At 38.8% G+C, this 15572-nt stretch overlaps 1 protein-coding gene across 3 annotated transcripts in view; it reads left to right on the top strand.

Moving 5' to 3' along the window:
- Positions 1 to 15572, top strand: part of SLC20A2 (solute carrier family 20 member 2) — a 97598-nt gene that overhangs the window by 25984 nt on the left and 56042 nt on the right. Inside the window, exon 1 of one of the 3 annotated variants that reach the window (XM_019649246.1) lies at positions 5965 to 6417. The exons of the other annotated variants lie outside the window; for them this stretch is intronic. The gene's annotated coding sequence lies outside the window, so the exon portion shown is untranslated. Of the gene's footprint in view, positions 1 to 5964; positions 6418 to 15572 lie in introns of those variants that run through there. 3 annotated transcript variants of the gene reach the window in all.

Below are 15572 nucleotides of genomic sequence, written 5' to 3'. Positions count from 1 at the left end.
CTTATGAAGTATGCATCCCCCTTTTAAAGATGATGAAACTGAGGCACAGAGAGAGTAATTGCCCAAGGTCAACAACTAGTAAGTAATAAAGCTAGAATTGGAACCCATGCAGTCTTGCTGTAGACTCCATACTCTCAATGGATACTTTATAGCATAGATTTAAGAGAAATTAAGGCATTTTATTAGTACTCAAAGCAGCTATTAATTGCTAGAGCTGAAATTTGAATCCAAGCCATTCCCCAGACATACATTATATCTTTCCTTTTTCTCTATCTTTGCTTACGTTGTTTCTGTATAAGTAAGTGCTCTTTCCACTCCTTTTGCTATTGAAAGCCTATCAGCATGCAAAGGCTCAGTTCAAATGTCACTTCCTCCAAGATGCCTTTCTTGATTTCCCCAATTGGAAGCCTCTTCTTTTCTTAGATTTCTACTAGAATGAATTTTTACCCATTGGAATGCTTACTGATCACTCTCATATGATAGAAAGTTTATATATAGTTGAACCTTGGACAACAAGGGGGTTAGGGGCACCCCACCCTCTCCAAAGTAGAAAATCCACATAGAACTTAAGTCATTCTCAACTTCGGATGGATGGAAAATACAGTATACTGTCACATCTCCTATCAGAGTATAAGCCTTGTGAAGGCAGAACTGTCAATTACTCCATTTTCTGCCATAGCCACGGGCATCCTGCCAATCATACAAATCTTGCAAATGCTTGGGAGTTTCATAAGGGAAGAAAGCAACTGTTTTACAAATGTTTGTTAGATGGACGACTATTAGGAATATATGGAGAGGGTAAAATTTCCTAATAGAATTCTAAGATACTTCCAAAAATTAACTTCGTTAAAATAAGTCTTCAAACAACAGTAATACTTTCATAGTCCTGATATAAATTGTTATAAAATTATGCTGAATTAGCTGTTTATCAAAGTCTTAGAACTGTCTTGAGGAGTTTGCTACTATGTATATTCTTCTTTTAGCTTACAAAAAAAATGCTGAAGAAAAAATGGTTTATTCTTTGAGTTAGATTTCTCTGTTCATTTGTGTATAAATTGGTACTTTTTTCCATTTCTGAAGTATTAAGACAGACTGAATAGCTATGAACTATGCCAATATTATCACTCTGAAGGCTAGGATGGAGAAATCATTTCTTTAGCATATATAGTTGTAGCATTGAAAGCTACATATATTTGTTTCAAATTATAAGATTAAATGAATAGAGCATTTATTTAGCAATTTTATAATCAGACAATATCAGTGTTTCATTTTAGTTTGATTAACATAATAGTTGGTTTGACAGATAAATACAGTAATTAGAATTGTAAATTTTTTATAGAATTGTGAATTTTACAAATAAGACACATAGATTAGTCTTAAAAGGTTTCATTTGGAAGTAAAGGAATGGAATATTATCGACTTTTTGAAGATTGTATATTAGTGAGGTTTTGCTGCATGACAAACTACCTAATACTTAGAAAAGCTAACATATTATGTCTCACAGTGTTGTAGGTCACCTAGGTGGTTCGTCTGGTTTGAGCGAGCCTGGCTGCTCTCTGTGGTTAGCTGGCTGTTGGCTAGGGCCATTGGCCTAGGATGGCCTCATTCAGGTCAGGCTGTTGTCACGCTGGCTGTTGTAGGGGCCTCAGCAGCAGATGGTGCATCTTTGCTCCAAGGGGTCTTCTCATCCTCGGAAGGTTAGCCAGGCTGTTTCATGTGGTGGTCTCAAGGTTCCAGAGTACAGCAAGAGAGGGCCAGCCTCGATGGGCCTGCAGTTTTCAAGTCTGTGGGTTGTGCTTGCTGTTGTCCTGCTGGCCAACCCAAAGTCTGTGTGGGAAGGGACTACCCAAGGATATGGGTGCAGGGAAACGGGAACAAATAGGGGTTATTACTGCACAATCTACCAAGGCATGGAATTTGTACATATGTACTATTGGGTTGTTGGAAAAGTCATGTCATATTTTTTCTATGATTTTTGTTGCAAAAATTGCGTCATGACTTTTCTGACAACCCAATATTTAGTCAGTGCCCCTAAATTTTGATTCAGCCTTAGGCTAGCAACAAGAGGTGATACAACAGAAAAATTGATCAGGCTGTCAAAACTATAGAGTTTTCAAAGAGATAGTTTATAGACCCTGGGTTTCCCTGAAATACTTAACAATCATTTGAAGCCCCTTTCAACTTTTTATTTTTTAAAGCATTGAACTATAAAAGTAGGGAGCCTTTAATCCTCACTCAGTAAATATCCCAAATTGATCTTCAGCAAGGACTCTACTGATGGTAGAAGGGGGATCACAGTGGCTGTGTCCATTGATGGAGAGCTCCAATGTGCGGGGCTGTGTACCCTCTCTATGAGTTCTAACACTTGATGTCAGCATTGACACTGTTTTACATGGGAAGAAGCAGCCTCCCAGGAGCTGGCTAAGTGGTCTGAGGTCATATAGCTGGTATTTTAAAGACTTTTTATTGGGGAATTGGGGGAGGGGAATAGACAAGTTGCTGTCCTTTTGTTCTTCAGTCTAGTTGTGAAGGACGTTGCTTCACTGGCCCAAGTTGGCATTATCATTGTGCTCTTCCCGGGTAAGGCAGACCAGTCACCGGCCTCTGGATGGCTGCTCACGGCGGCTGCTGGCCGCTCACGCTGGCTGCCGGCCACTCACGGCAGCCCACTGCAGCAGGGGCTGCAACCTACGCCGTCACCGGCAACTCATGGCATCCCAGCTCCAGGTTGAGCTGTTGTTCACCACCTTAGCTGTAGAGGGCAGTGTCACTGGCCCTCACGTGGGATCCGAACCGGGGCCCTGCTGCTCAGAGCTGGCAGGAAGGGGACTGCATTTTGAACCTAGTTCTTTCTGACTCCACAGCTACAGTCTTAAGAACAGTTTCTTCCCTAATGGGAATGTTTATTTTTTCAGCATGAAGCCTTTGAGTATTTTATGTCATCCTGTGAAAAACTGGGAACCATGGTGAAACATGAATTTTTTCCCCTTTGTACTCTTTCCCTGCCCTAGCTCCTTCACTAGTTTAACCAAATAACCAGGTTTAAATCTGAAGATGATAAACAGCTCAGAATAGTAACTTTACTGCTGGTTCCAGATGTAAGTTTTTGGAATAACTGATCTCTCTATGATCTATCCATGACTCTTCTGCGCTTCCAAAATACAATTCAGAATCCTGAGGTATTCTGGAACATATACTTAAAATTTCATTAGAAAAGAACCTTTGTTTAAAAAAGAAACTGTGAGGGCCGGCCGAATGGCTCAGTTGGTTAAGAGCTCGCTCAAGAGTTTGAGCTCCGAGCAACAGCGGTTCGATGCCAGCCCGAGCTGAGCAGCCGCTAAGCTACCAATAGGTAGCAGGATGGCTCAGCTAAAAAAAAAAAAAATAAATAAATAAATAAATAAAAAAGAAACTGTGCTGCCCTCCTGTTTCATCCTCATGTGTGCTTCCTAGCACACAGCAAATAGCTGCATCTTCATATGCACCAGAGCGTTGTCCTTCGCATGGTTGGGCGCCAACATACAAGGTCATTGAACACAAAGTCGTGCGTGTCCTTCCTCTCTGGTTCACCAGCACCTAGCCCCGGAATGGGAACGTTCCGGTTTGTTACATGATTTCATAAGTGAATCCATACCTAGGAAAAAATTCTTTTCTTCTGTTCTTCTCCCCTCCTTTTGGTCTGTCTTCCTTTTAGTTCTTTCTCCTTTGTACATCACTTTCCCTCCTCTTTCAGTCGGTCTTAGTTCTTCAGCTGTCCTTAGCTTACCATTTTCCCCACCATCTCATTAGTAATTTTTATATTCACTACATGTTGAAATGATAGTATCTTGGACGTGTTATTAAATCTATTATTAAATATTTTAAATAAATATATTATTAAAATTAATTTCACCTGTTTATTTTTACTTTTTTAATGTGACTACTAGAGAATATAAACTGATATATGTAGCTTGCTCTAGAGGGTCTATATCCAGGTTAATTCCTTAATGCAAGTTCATAAAAACAGTTTTTTCTTTCGTTTTTGTTTTAATTTCATGGACCTATTGGACTAAAGACCCCACAGGTGACCACCCTCCACTGGCATAGCGCTGCCTGTCCCTTCTCCCCCATCACCAAAAATTCATGAGAACGAATAGGAAGAATTTATCTTGCTTTTGATGATGCACATAGATTTTCCTCCACTGGCATAAGCATGCCTGGACCAAAGTACAATTGACTCTTAAATTATTTTCACTAATAAAAAGGATGACTAATGTAAATTGGAGGATACACTATTTTCTTTGGAATGTTTTGGTGCTTGCATTTTGGAACAGGTGTGGCCACTGTTGAAAGAAACAGTGGAGTCATACTCAGCATGAACCTATGAGGATCTGGAAAAGCACTCAGAATCCCCTGCCTTCAGTATAACGGATGTAGGGTCTATCATACTGTTCTCGGATGAAAAATCCGACACATAAACTTTGGTGTATTTGCTTTTTGTTTTTGGTTTAAGGAAGAAATAATATTTTGGCTTAGGAACTCTTCTCCTGAACTATGATATAATAGGATAAGGATAATCATGTCAAAAATAGCCTCACAATGTCCTCTTTTGGCTTTAAGAATTCCAGAGTAAGTTTGTCTTGGATCACTGAGGATTAGTTATATTAATAAGAAGTGAGCCATCTTTAGTAAGTGCCAAGTTTTTTTCCTTTTGGCATGGAATGGGAAATGCCCACCTCCAATGGCTTTGGGTTGGTAAGTGCACACCAGCTACCATCCCATGAGGGTGGAGCGAGTGCTGGCTACAGCTGCCTGACATTGGGCAGTGGGGGTGGAATCCCAGACAACAGCTAGCCGTTTTTGTAAACAACCAGGAGGGGGATTGTGCTGGTGGTTACCAGCTCATGCCAATGAAAAGCAACCCATTTGCCACTTTGGTTATGCATGCCACTGGTGTACAGTGCTTTGTAAGGACATGGTCCTATCCATGTTATAGGACACCTGTGCAACAGTGAGTTGAGTGATCTAGTAGCTCCTGGAGCTCAGACCTGGGCTTTGACAATAGAGTAGAATAAATCTCTTGATGTCTAAGCTGACATGACATTTTAAATTAGGAAAACAAAATAGCTCTGAAAATATCTATAGGATTATAGTTAAATGGTTAATATGGAAGACATGACAGAGAGAGGTTAGAAGGGATATGGGATAATCCAGTGTTGATTCAGAGAGAAGCCTTGGACAAGTCATTGAATTTCCCTGTTTACCCATCTGTTAAAAAAAGGGGGGGGGGAAATGACATCTCCCAGAGATGTTTGGATATTTGATTGATGTTTATAACATAGTTTGCTGTATTTCATAAAGTATACAAGAAGAGCAAAATATGTCATCAGAACTTAAATGTCTAAAACAAACTAGCCTGAACCATCTCGAGTAGATATTAAGCAGTTCTGTGCCTTTGATATAAGTTGTACTTAATAAGGGAGTTTACATTTTTTAAAGACAGCTCCTTGTTCCTTGTAATTTTCTTTTTAATGTCAGCTGTATACTTGGGGTCTTTAGCTGTCAACGTTAGCTTCAACATGCTTGATAGGTGGTCAGTCACCTATAGAGGGCAATTTACTAGTTCCAGCCAGCCAGGCAGTTAATTACACTTCAAAATGCTTCTTGCCAAGGACCATGCCTTTTGCAAATATTTGAGATGTTTGTTCTCAGTTGTAATTTATTAGTGAACCTGTGTCTTCATAGCAACTCCTTGGGAGGTGCAGAAGACAAAACCAGAAAACAAGTAAATGAAATTAATTCATTAGGTATCAAGGAAAAAAAGCACTCATTCAAGGCGACTGGTTGATAGACTCTAGTTTTACACAGTACCACATCCAGTCATACCGTTTAAATAATGATAGAATGTCCTTTTAACTTGGCTTTTCCTTGTGAAGAGCATACAGCACTGCCACCTTGTTGCCAAAGTTTTGTCTGATTTGAACATGCTTAAAAATTCAAGTGAATGCCTGTTGTGAAAAAAGAGCTTACTCTTTCTCTTTGTCAGTACTTGAGAAAACAACTTAAAAGAAGTTAGTATTATTGGACTGAATTCAATAATTAGCATAATCGTGATGCTGTGTATTGTTCACCAGGGCACGCCCCTTGGCCAAATTTCCCATTAAGAGGACACCGAAGTTGTCCTAGTGAATAAATCCCCAGTACACATGATGCGAACCAGCCAGTTCCTGCCTTCCGTGCCGGTGCCGGTGCAGTTAATTTTAGCCAGGGTTTGTTCTATGCGTTGTAAAACTGTTTACCCAACTAGAAGTTAGTAAACTGAAATGTCACTTCTAGTCCTGATGTGATAGGGTATCTATTTTAGACTTCAGATTGTGTTCATGATCAGGAGAGCAGTCTTCTCAAGAATTGCGGCTCAGATTTCCCTTGAAAGTGCTTGTGAGTACTGGGTGAATTTTTAAGATTTCTCTTTGTTCTTTTCTCCGTAAATCTTCTTAATGTTACTATCATAGTCATTTTTTTATTTCTTGGGAAAACTGGAAACTTGGGGTTGTGAACTTTAGAGGATTCTAAGAATGGTGGCCAAAAGGTTGTTTGTTTTTTTTGTTTTTTGTTTTTTAATGTAACCCACTGCAAGAAACCTGCCTTATTCAGTTTTCCCAAGAGAAAGTACTTGATTCTTACTATTTTTATCTCTGCAAAGCAATCTGTAGATTATTACTTATTTTATCTGTTAAAATATTCGGTGAATGGAAAAGGCAGTGTTACTGAGCTTTATTTTCTATGGTAACCTAACTCTTAAACAAAAAATAAAAGTTAAAAGTGGGTTCCTATTCTATTATTATACTTACCTAAACTACAAGCTTCTGCTTCAGAAATAATGGGAGTGTCAAATATAATTTTGTAAAATGTATAGATGGACAGTTTTTTGTTTTTATTTTTTAAGAAGTGTTTTGTACTTAGGACCCATATACTCCTAAGGAGAAGCACTTAAAAAAATCAAATACTTTTAAGAGGAAGGCTTCAGAAAGTAATGGAAAGCATCCTCTGGAAGATTGAGTTAGTTATCACAATTAACCAAAAGCCATGATATTCTCTAATTTTAACTCCTCTTAATTTAACAAGTCATTGCCAACTTAAATTTGGACTGTAGAAAGCTAAAGATGTTAATATGGAATATTTTTAATTAAATCTGAATCACCTTACTTAGTTTGAAATGTGTTTCAATTGAGTACTGACTTCATGTAGACAACTTGCTTATAACACAGAACTAGGCAGGAATTTCTTTATCAATTAACACATAATTTATATCCCCTCTAGGAATATTGATTTCAATGAAACAATTTTAATAGGTGGTGTTGTAGCTGCTTACCAGGCTTCCCTATTTCTGTCATGTCTATGAACGAGGGGAGACTTGCCCTCAAATGCCATTTTCCCATTTTGAAAGCTTTATTTAGACTTCTTTGTTATTAGTATGTATTGTCTGATTTTAAATCCAGATGACCTAAGGTGTCAACAATGAAAGGAAATGTTTCAGTGGTACATTTAGTAGAAAAAGAATGTAAGAAAGGAAAATAGGACTGAGTTCTTAGGCTGTTTTTGGAAAGAAACTTTTTTTAAAACTTAAGTTTTTTTATTGAGCAGAAGAGAAATTTGCAGTCCAGACTAATTGTGATTATAACAGAAAAGTCTAATGTCATCTTCAGCAGTAAAAAAAACACTTTGTTCCAATACATGCTTCAAAATATATACTTTTATCCTAAGAAAGTAACCATTCTTATTCTTACTTTTAACTGTTACTAAGGCGCCACCAGAATCTCAGTGGAGTGTTTTTAAAGGCATATTAATTTAACGGAAAGATGTATCCATAGGTGTTTTTACCTCTAGGAAGCATGTATTCTATTAGGAGTTGCTAAAAAGTCTCATAAACACTTTAGGAGTGTTTATTTTAATGATTTACATGCTGTGAGAGAGTGATATAGGTAAATAAAGGAGATTGTTTTTATTATGTAAGCCTGTCGGAATTTCTCATGTTTTCTGGTGCTGTGATTCTCTTCACTACTTCTTATCCTGTGTGCCTGACGAAGTGATACTGTTTATGGTTCCCTTATGAGTAGAGGCTCTGTTGACTAGTTATGACCTTGACCGTGACAGATCACAATGAGCTCAACTCAGAGTCACAAATGGGGGGGGGGGGTCCACATGCCAAGAAACACGGGCAGCTTTGTGGCCTGTAGAAATGCCCAGGAGCCCATGGTTTCAACCATGGGCTGTGCACGCCTGCACTGCCCATCACCATCATCCTCACTGCCGTTAACTTGGTGCATTATCTGTCATCCAGTCCTGTTGAAGCCGCTTTCACTGGTGGCCTGCCCTCTCATCCTAGTCTTCCCCCTCTTAAAATAGTCACAGACTAAGAGGCTCTGACAGAGTAGCTCCTGACTGCAGTCAGTTTATTTTACTGTTACTTTATTCCTAGAGACCAGCTTTCTCTGAAGCTTTGAGCGATTTTTCAGGGAAGCAAAGAGGGTCCTCTTCATCCACATGGGGTTTTTAATAGGCAACTTGTCTGTGTAGCTTTATGGAAAATTACGTTATCAAACAGGTTGTCTTTTGGTTTGGAGCCGAATGTAAGCGCTCAGTGATCACATCTCCAGAATGTTCTCTTTCAAAAGGAAATTTTGTAGGAATAGGCTTTGTTATATTGCGTTTCAACTGTTTTATCTACAATGAAAAGAGCAGTGAGCAGAGAGACGCCTTCCGCGTTGCCTGTCTTATACACAAGTAAAGGGTAGTAGGATCTGCCTGGCGGCAGGAATGCTGATTTCGCCTGGAAATACTGGGACTGTTGTTACCATTTAGCATGTATTAAACACCCCCAGAGCACATACAATGCACAAAGAAAGCACAGTTCCTACTCTCAAAGAACTCACATGCTAAATAAAATTAGGCAGGACACAGAGGCTGGGCCCTTGACATACACGCTGAACACACTGGCAGAAAAAAGAATATGGAAATGAAGAAAAGGAAAACAAGATGGTGTGCGGAGGGTGGAGGGTCAGGGCAAGTAGCTCGTGGGTTAGCTTTCGGTTCATCTGGGCTTTTGCCCAGTAGGATTAGGACAGATAGCAGTGCCACCTGGGGCGCTGCTGCCCTCTCTTCCAGAAGCTGGGGACATGATGGAGATGAGCGAGAAGGCTGACCCAAGGAGCCTTATCCACAACTCCCGTTCTCTGCTCCAGTGCCCCCACAAAGGGAAGGAGATTCAGGAGTTTTATCTATACCTGGAACTTGTTATGTGGAGGAAGTATACTTGATATCTTATAAAATCCAATAAATGTAAGAAGCATCTTTTACCATACAATGATGTTTGGATAGAAATCTGAATTTGGGTTCTAGATTTCCTCTCCCCTCCTGAACTGATATGCAGTTGAACAAGTCATTTGACCTTGCACTGGTTTAGGATGTTGAGTCAACTGTTAAATTAGGGAAATGCTTTGAGCATTTCAGAAGAAAGGCATTACGAATATCAACTAAGCATTATTGCAGCTCATAAAAGAGTCAGAAAAACATGAATCAGAAGGGAGCTAATAAGGCAAGCCTGGGTATTGGAGATTAAGAAACAGGGGTACAGTGTGTGAATCTGTGAGTCATTTCCCCTTTATCCTCGGCCTCAGCCAGTCTCTGACTAAGGATCTGGGTCTAGTTCATGTCTCCACAACTAAAGGAGACTTGGAAGGGGCTCAACAAAGAACCTCAAAAAATGATTAAAGGGTTGAAAAATGATACCTATAATAAGATGTTAGGGAACTGCTATTATTTAGCCTGGAGGGGAAAAAAATTGGCTGGGGGACTCTTGAATTGTTATTCAAGTATATGTAAGCCTCAGTGCCAAGGAATAATGACCAACTGGTATCTATCAGTATTTCCATTGAGAATATAAGGGTTCAGTCCATTCAGGGTTAGGTTAGGATCGTGGTCCTCACAGTGCAGTCCTATTACCCCAGCATCAGCACTACCTGGGAACTTGTGAGAAATCGCATTCTTAGGCCCCACCCGCCACCTGCTGATTCAGAAACTGGGGGAGTGGGGCCCAGTGATCTGCATTTTAACAAGCCCCCATGTGATTCTGATGCACATTAAAGTTTGAAGACTACTAAATGAGATATTAAGAGGATATTACAAAATGAGGATTTTGGATACTGGAAATTATAAACTTTTTTCCTGAAGTCATCTAAAAATGGCGTTATATTTGTTTGCAATATTTTCAGTATTCTCTCTGAAGTCAGGAGATAAATGACCTCTCAAAGTCCTTTCTAGCCCTGACTTTGCTCTGGATTTCCTCTGTCACTTAGAGAAGATTAATCATCAACCAGGAAAATTTTGCAATTAACTTTTCTGAACTCAGTAAAGATAGCACCCATTTCAAATGAGAATCAAATGAGATGATGCGATAGTAGTAACGTAATGTTATCAGATGTATCCTACTTTATCACAATGTTATTAAATAGAGTCCCTCCTTTCCATGTGACTTTTTCACAGCCACATGAAGGGAAATTTGGGCAAAGGTCAAAATGAGGAACCCGTTGATGTTAGCACGTGGTCATTTCATGTCACTGTCCGCTGGCTAGGTGTCTTTACGAACCCCATTTCAGAAGAAAGGTAGCTGTAGAGAAAGTTGCCTCTACCCCATTTTCCCAACTTTGTCACTTCCATGGGAGAAGTTTGTGGGTGAGCTGTCTCACCACCTGCAGGAATGCCATTCCCCATCCCTGCCATGGGGAATTCCATAGGGTACCTTGAAAGTAGGAACAAAGTGGGAGGACCTAAAAAGAATGAAAGTGCAGGATAATGCCTTATCAGCTTGGTGGGTCTCCAGCAGAGATGGAGGTTAGGGACCTATTTCATCTTGACACTTTTGCATCGGCAGGAAATGGCCAGTGCTACACATTAGTAGGCGCTTAATACAAATAAGTGGTTATGCAGTTGAAATGTCCAAGGCCACTGGTACTCTGCCCTCTCCCATGTAATTAATTATCTAGAGTCTGGAATTTGGCAGTTCTTACTCTTTCCAGCCAACAAATTTACTCCTAAGACTCCTATTTGTTCCCAACCCCCTGCCACTTCTTTTGCACCTAATGTAAATATATTTTAATTGAGTTATATCTTTGCCCCTTGTATGTTTTTTTCTTGTGCTTTTGCTGGACAGAATTGTGCGGTTGAAAACACAAACTACTGAGAATGTGTCTGTTTGTTATACTTTGTATAGCAATTAGTACAATAAAAGCTCTTTGTGATCATAATGAAGAAAAGGTTCTCTGAGGATGTGTCTTTTCAGTGCTGCTTAAAAAGTGTCATACAAGTGGCACACTGCTGTCTCCACCAGAATAGACAGGCTCTACTGTGGCCAGGGCCTGTGGCCCTAATATTTTAGCCAAAGAATGGGATAGGTAGAATCCTTGGCTTTTATAGCTGTAGTTAATTACACATTTGTAGAGTATTAAAAATTCCTTGAAGTGAGAAAAGACAAGTGAGGGCAGTCTGGCTCAAACTCTAGTTTGCCTTGTAACGGGAGACAGAGGGATAAAGGTGACAAGTGCATATACTGATGTTGTAACACAATCTTGGGACCTCGTTACATTTGAAAAAACTGACCTTTCAGATATTAAGCTGCACACACTTATTTTTTATGTGTGTGTCTGTTTACAGAGTGTATGAGGTCCACTAAACGGGGTGGTTGCACGCTGATAAGATAGATATGTCTCACTAATCCAGAGAGCAGAGATAGCTGATTTTTAACACCCTGAACTAGTCCCTGAATGTAAAATATTTTCCTAAAAACATGTGAACTCTCAGTAACTATGTATCCAATAGGGAAAATTCCAAATGGTTGGTTGATTTGGTTCCTGATAGCAGACAAAGCCTATTTTCATTTCTATATAAAGAGAAATTACTGAATAGTCATTCTTTTTGGCATTTAGCCCTGGCAAAAGCAATTTTGTTTCTAAAATCAATCATATCTAGTCCACATATGTGTCATTAAAAATGAGAGTGGGTAAGTGGTTTGGGATAAATTTTGTCTCATTATAGTTGTTCAGTCAAAAAAATTAAACTAGAAGAGAGAAGAGGGGAAAAAAACCTCCTTGACTTATTATTAGGCTACACAAGAATCACTGACCTAATAATTCAATAAAATATCCCAGAAACAACCTAATAAGGAACTAGTTAAAGAATTTATGGTGTTGCCATATAATGCAACATTACGCAGCCACTTTAAATGATGATGCTAGATCTATTTTGAGTAAAATGAGCAGGTTGCAAAATACATGTTTATGACTCCATTCTTTTTTAATGAAAGGCACTTTTAATGGCTTGATGGCTTTCATTTCTTTTTTACAAGGTGTCACTCGTACATACATGAAACAAGAACACCGTGAACCAAATGTAAGCAATAGTTAGCTCTAGCAGATGACCTGACCTGATGTTTTCCCCCTTCTTTTTGATTACAGAGTTTAGATTTTTTTTCTTCAATGAGCATATATTACTTATGTAATAATGAAAAACCTTCATTTCAAAAGACAACAATTGTAATTCATTTTTGTTTTGACTTTTACATTTTATTTACTTTGGCAGTGGCCCCTTAGTGGTTTCCTTGAGTAATGCCTAACAACAGGAAAAACTAGTACACCGCAGTGTGCACATAAACAATGGTTCCATCGCTGTGGCAGGCCGGGGGTAGTTTTCCTTGTTTTCCTTTCTACTTTTCTGTACTTTTCAAAAAATTTATATGCATGCATATTATTTTTGTATTGGAAACATTTGACTTATTTTTAAGGCAGAGACTTGAGGTCTAGGCTCTTGGGAAGGGGTCCACACAAACGGATGTGTAGCAGTTAACAGATAATGGCTAGTTCTGTTAATTCTGCCGTGTGAAAAGTATTCATCAAGGGTCTGCTTTCACTGCAATGAACTCTAATATGATCTCCTCTTGGCCAGGACCTCAGGTTCAGTATTATTTGGAGAGCAAAGGAAGGGAGTTGTGGAATCCAACATATGAAGTTATTAAAATACTACTTCTAGTGTTAGGATTATCCATTTAAATTTTATAAGGGACCATCATTCCAGATCTTAGATGTAAAGTAGTAAATGGTGGAACCATATGTCATAGACCTTAGATAGTTTGAGTGACGGTGATGAGGGATGATGGAAAGAACTAGTCCCCTTGCTAGTGTTTCCAATGCACTTATTTTTGTGGTATCAAAGTGTATCTCACCAGTGTTTACTAAAAGTGATAGCACTTTAACAGAGTACTGGTTCCCTCAATTATTTCTGCCAAATGCTGCTAGGATGTCCTTGTGGCCTTAATCAGAAGGCTGTTTTCAGTAACTGTGTACTGTTTTGGTACTGGTGGCAGTTGATTTAAGTAAATCTTGAGCAAAAACAGTAGACCTCCCTTTCAATCCACTTTGTATGGCGACACATCAGAATAACTACTTTTAATGGTTATTTAAAGGGTCTGTCTTTGAAGTATGCTCCTAAGCCTGGTCCTAAATGAGTGGAATCTGTCACCAGGTTTACCTGGGGACAGAGGTTTAGCTTGAGACTGAATTGAACCCACTTTTGGCAGGACTAATAATTTAAACTTAATTTAAAGCCAAAGTGCTTTGAGAAATCAAAAGGAATCTAGTGTCATGTGCTACTATAGTTTGGCCAGAACCTTGATTACTCATAGAAAAGTGTCTCCCGGAATACATGGAACTAAGAAAGCTGGTTTTTCAAGTTTCCTTCTTACCATTTTTCATCCTTCTTACCATTTTTCATCCCAACTAGAAGTGCTTGTCTTTTCATCTCTCCTTTGTTTCTTTATCATATTATCGCTTTCTCCTGCAGTTATATCATAGGAATACTCAGGTAATTCCTCTCAGCACTGTTGTTTCCTTGAGGAAATAATCATCTTTACTTCCTGGGTTGATCTTCATTTTCCCTGAGTTGAAGAGGGGGCAAAAGATGTAGGTGAACCATTTAACCTAAATAGTCAGATATTCAATGGATAGTGAGAGTACTGTTCCCAGTGAGAACCTGGTAGCCACATCAGCATGTCCCAGCTGCCAAGCGATTTCAACTTAGGTGAGTCACAAAGCTCCCCTGCACAGTGTGAGCACGGATGTATGAAATGCCACATGCCACATCAAGATGGAATAAATGGGTGGTTACACTCTGATTAATAGAATGTTTTGCAAGTTGAGTGGCTTGAAGAAAGAGAACATCTTTTTAAAAGGGATATAGAGCCGATACAATTATTTCCTGAGACTATACACTAAGTTAGAAAAGGTAGGAAAACTTGTGGCTATCAAGGGAAAGAGTGGCTTTTGTAAGAGCAAGAGGAAAATGAACCTCAGCTTACGATGTGGACTGAGTGTATTTTCTTCCTTTTTGTTTTTTGTTTTTGTTTGCTCATTCATTTCTTTTATTTTTGCCTTGACTCTGAAAAGTAAGGGGATATGAATGTATTCAACATAGTAAGGTGGTTGGGAGTTATAAATGAGCTCATCTATTTATAAAGGTTTTTAAAAAGAAAGAGTGATTTTTTTTAGACTTGACTTAAACTTAAAGTGGTGGCTAGAGCAGGAAGAGAGAATTGCTGTGATGTCCTGTCACTTTCTGCCTCAGCCTACTGTGCAGAGTAAAGTATCTCTAAGGACTTAGATGGTAGAGCATCCAGCTACACACCTTTTTCTGTCAGGCCTGATTTTTGCCATCTCTACTTTTATTTATTTGTTTGTTTTTTCCCCTGATCTTTAAGTTATGGTGTCTTAAGGCTCTGTGAGACTTGTCAGTAACAATTAAATAAATCCAAATGTTCACTTGAAGAATTTAGACTTGAAGCCTAATCTAGAAGAAACTTCTTTTGATCAGGTACGGGCATACTTTGGAGATACTGTGGGTTCAGTTTCAGATCACTGCATTAAAGTGAGTATCTAACAATAGAGTCACAAGAATTTTTTGGTTTCCCAGTCCATATAAAAGTTATGTTTATACTATACTATAGTCTATTAATGTGCAATAGCATTATGTCTAGAAAAACAATGTGCATGCCTTAATTAAAAATATTTTATTGCTCTAAAATGTTAACCGCCATCTAAGCCTTCAGTGAGTCATAGTCTTTTTGCTGATGGAGGGTCTTGCCTCAATGTTAATGACTCCTGACTAATTAGGGTGGTGGTTGCTGAAGGTTGAGGTGGCAGTTTCTTAAAATGAGACAACAGTGAAGTTTGCCACATTGATTGTCTCTTCCTTTCATGAACTGTTTCTCTGTAAGATGCAGTGCTATTTGATAGCATTTTACCCACAGTAGAACTTCTTTCAAAATTGGAGTCAATCCTCTTAAACACCACCACTGCTGTATCAACTAAGTTTATGTAATATTTTAAATACTTGGTTGTCGTTTCAACAATCATTACAGCATCTTCATTGAAGTAAATTCCATCTCAAGAAGCCACTTTCTTAGTTCAGCTATAAGAAGCAACTCTTCACCTGTTAGTTTTATCATGAGATTGCAGCAATTCAATCACATCTTCAGGCTACACTTCTAA

Source organism: Hipposideros armiger, unplaced genomic scaffold (genome assembly GCF_001890085.2).
Source record: "Hipposideros armiger isolate ML-2016 unplaced genomic scaffold, ASM189008v1 scaffold_131, whole genome shotgun sequence".
Taxonomy (NCBI): domain Eukaryota; kingdom Metazoa; phylum Chordata; class Mammalia; order Chiroptera; family Hipposideridae; genus Hipposideros; species Hipposideros armiger.
Note: the sequence above shows the minus strand (reverse complement) of the source record. Positions and strands in the feature narration are given on the sequence as shown.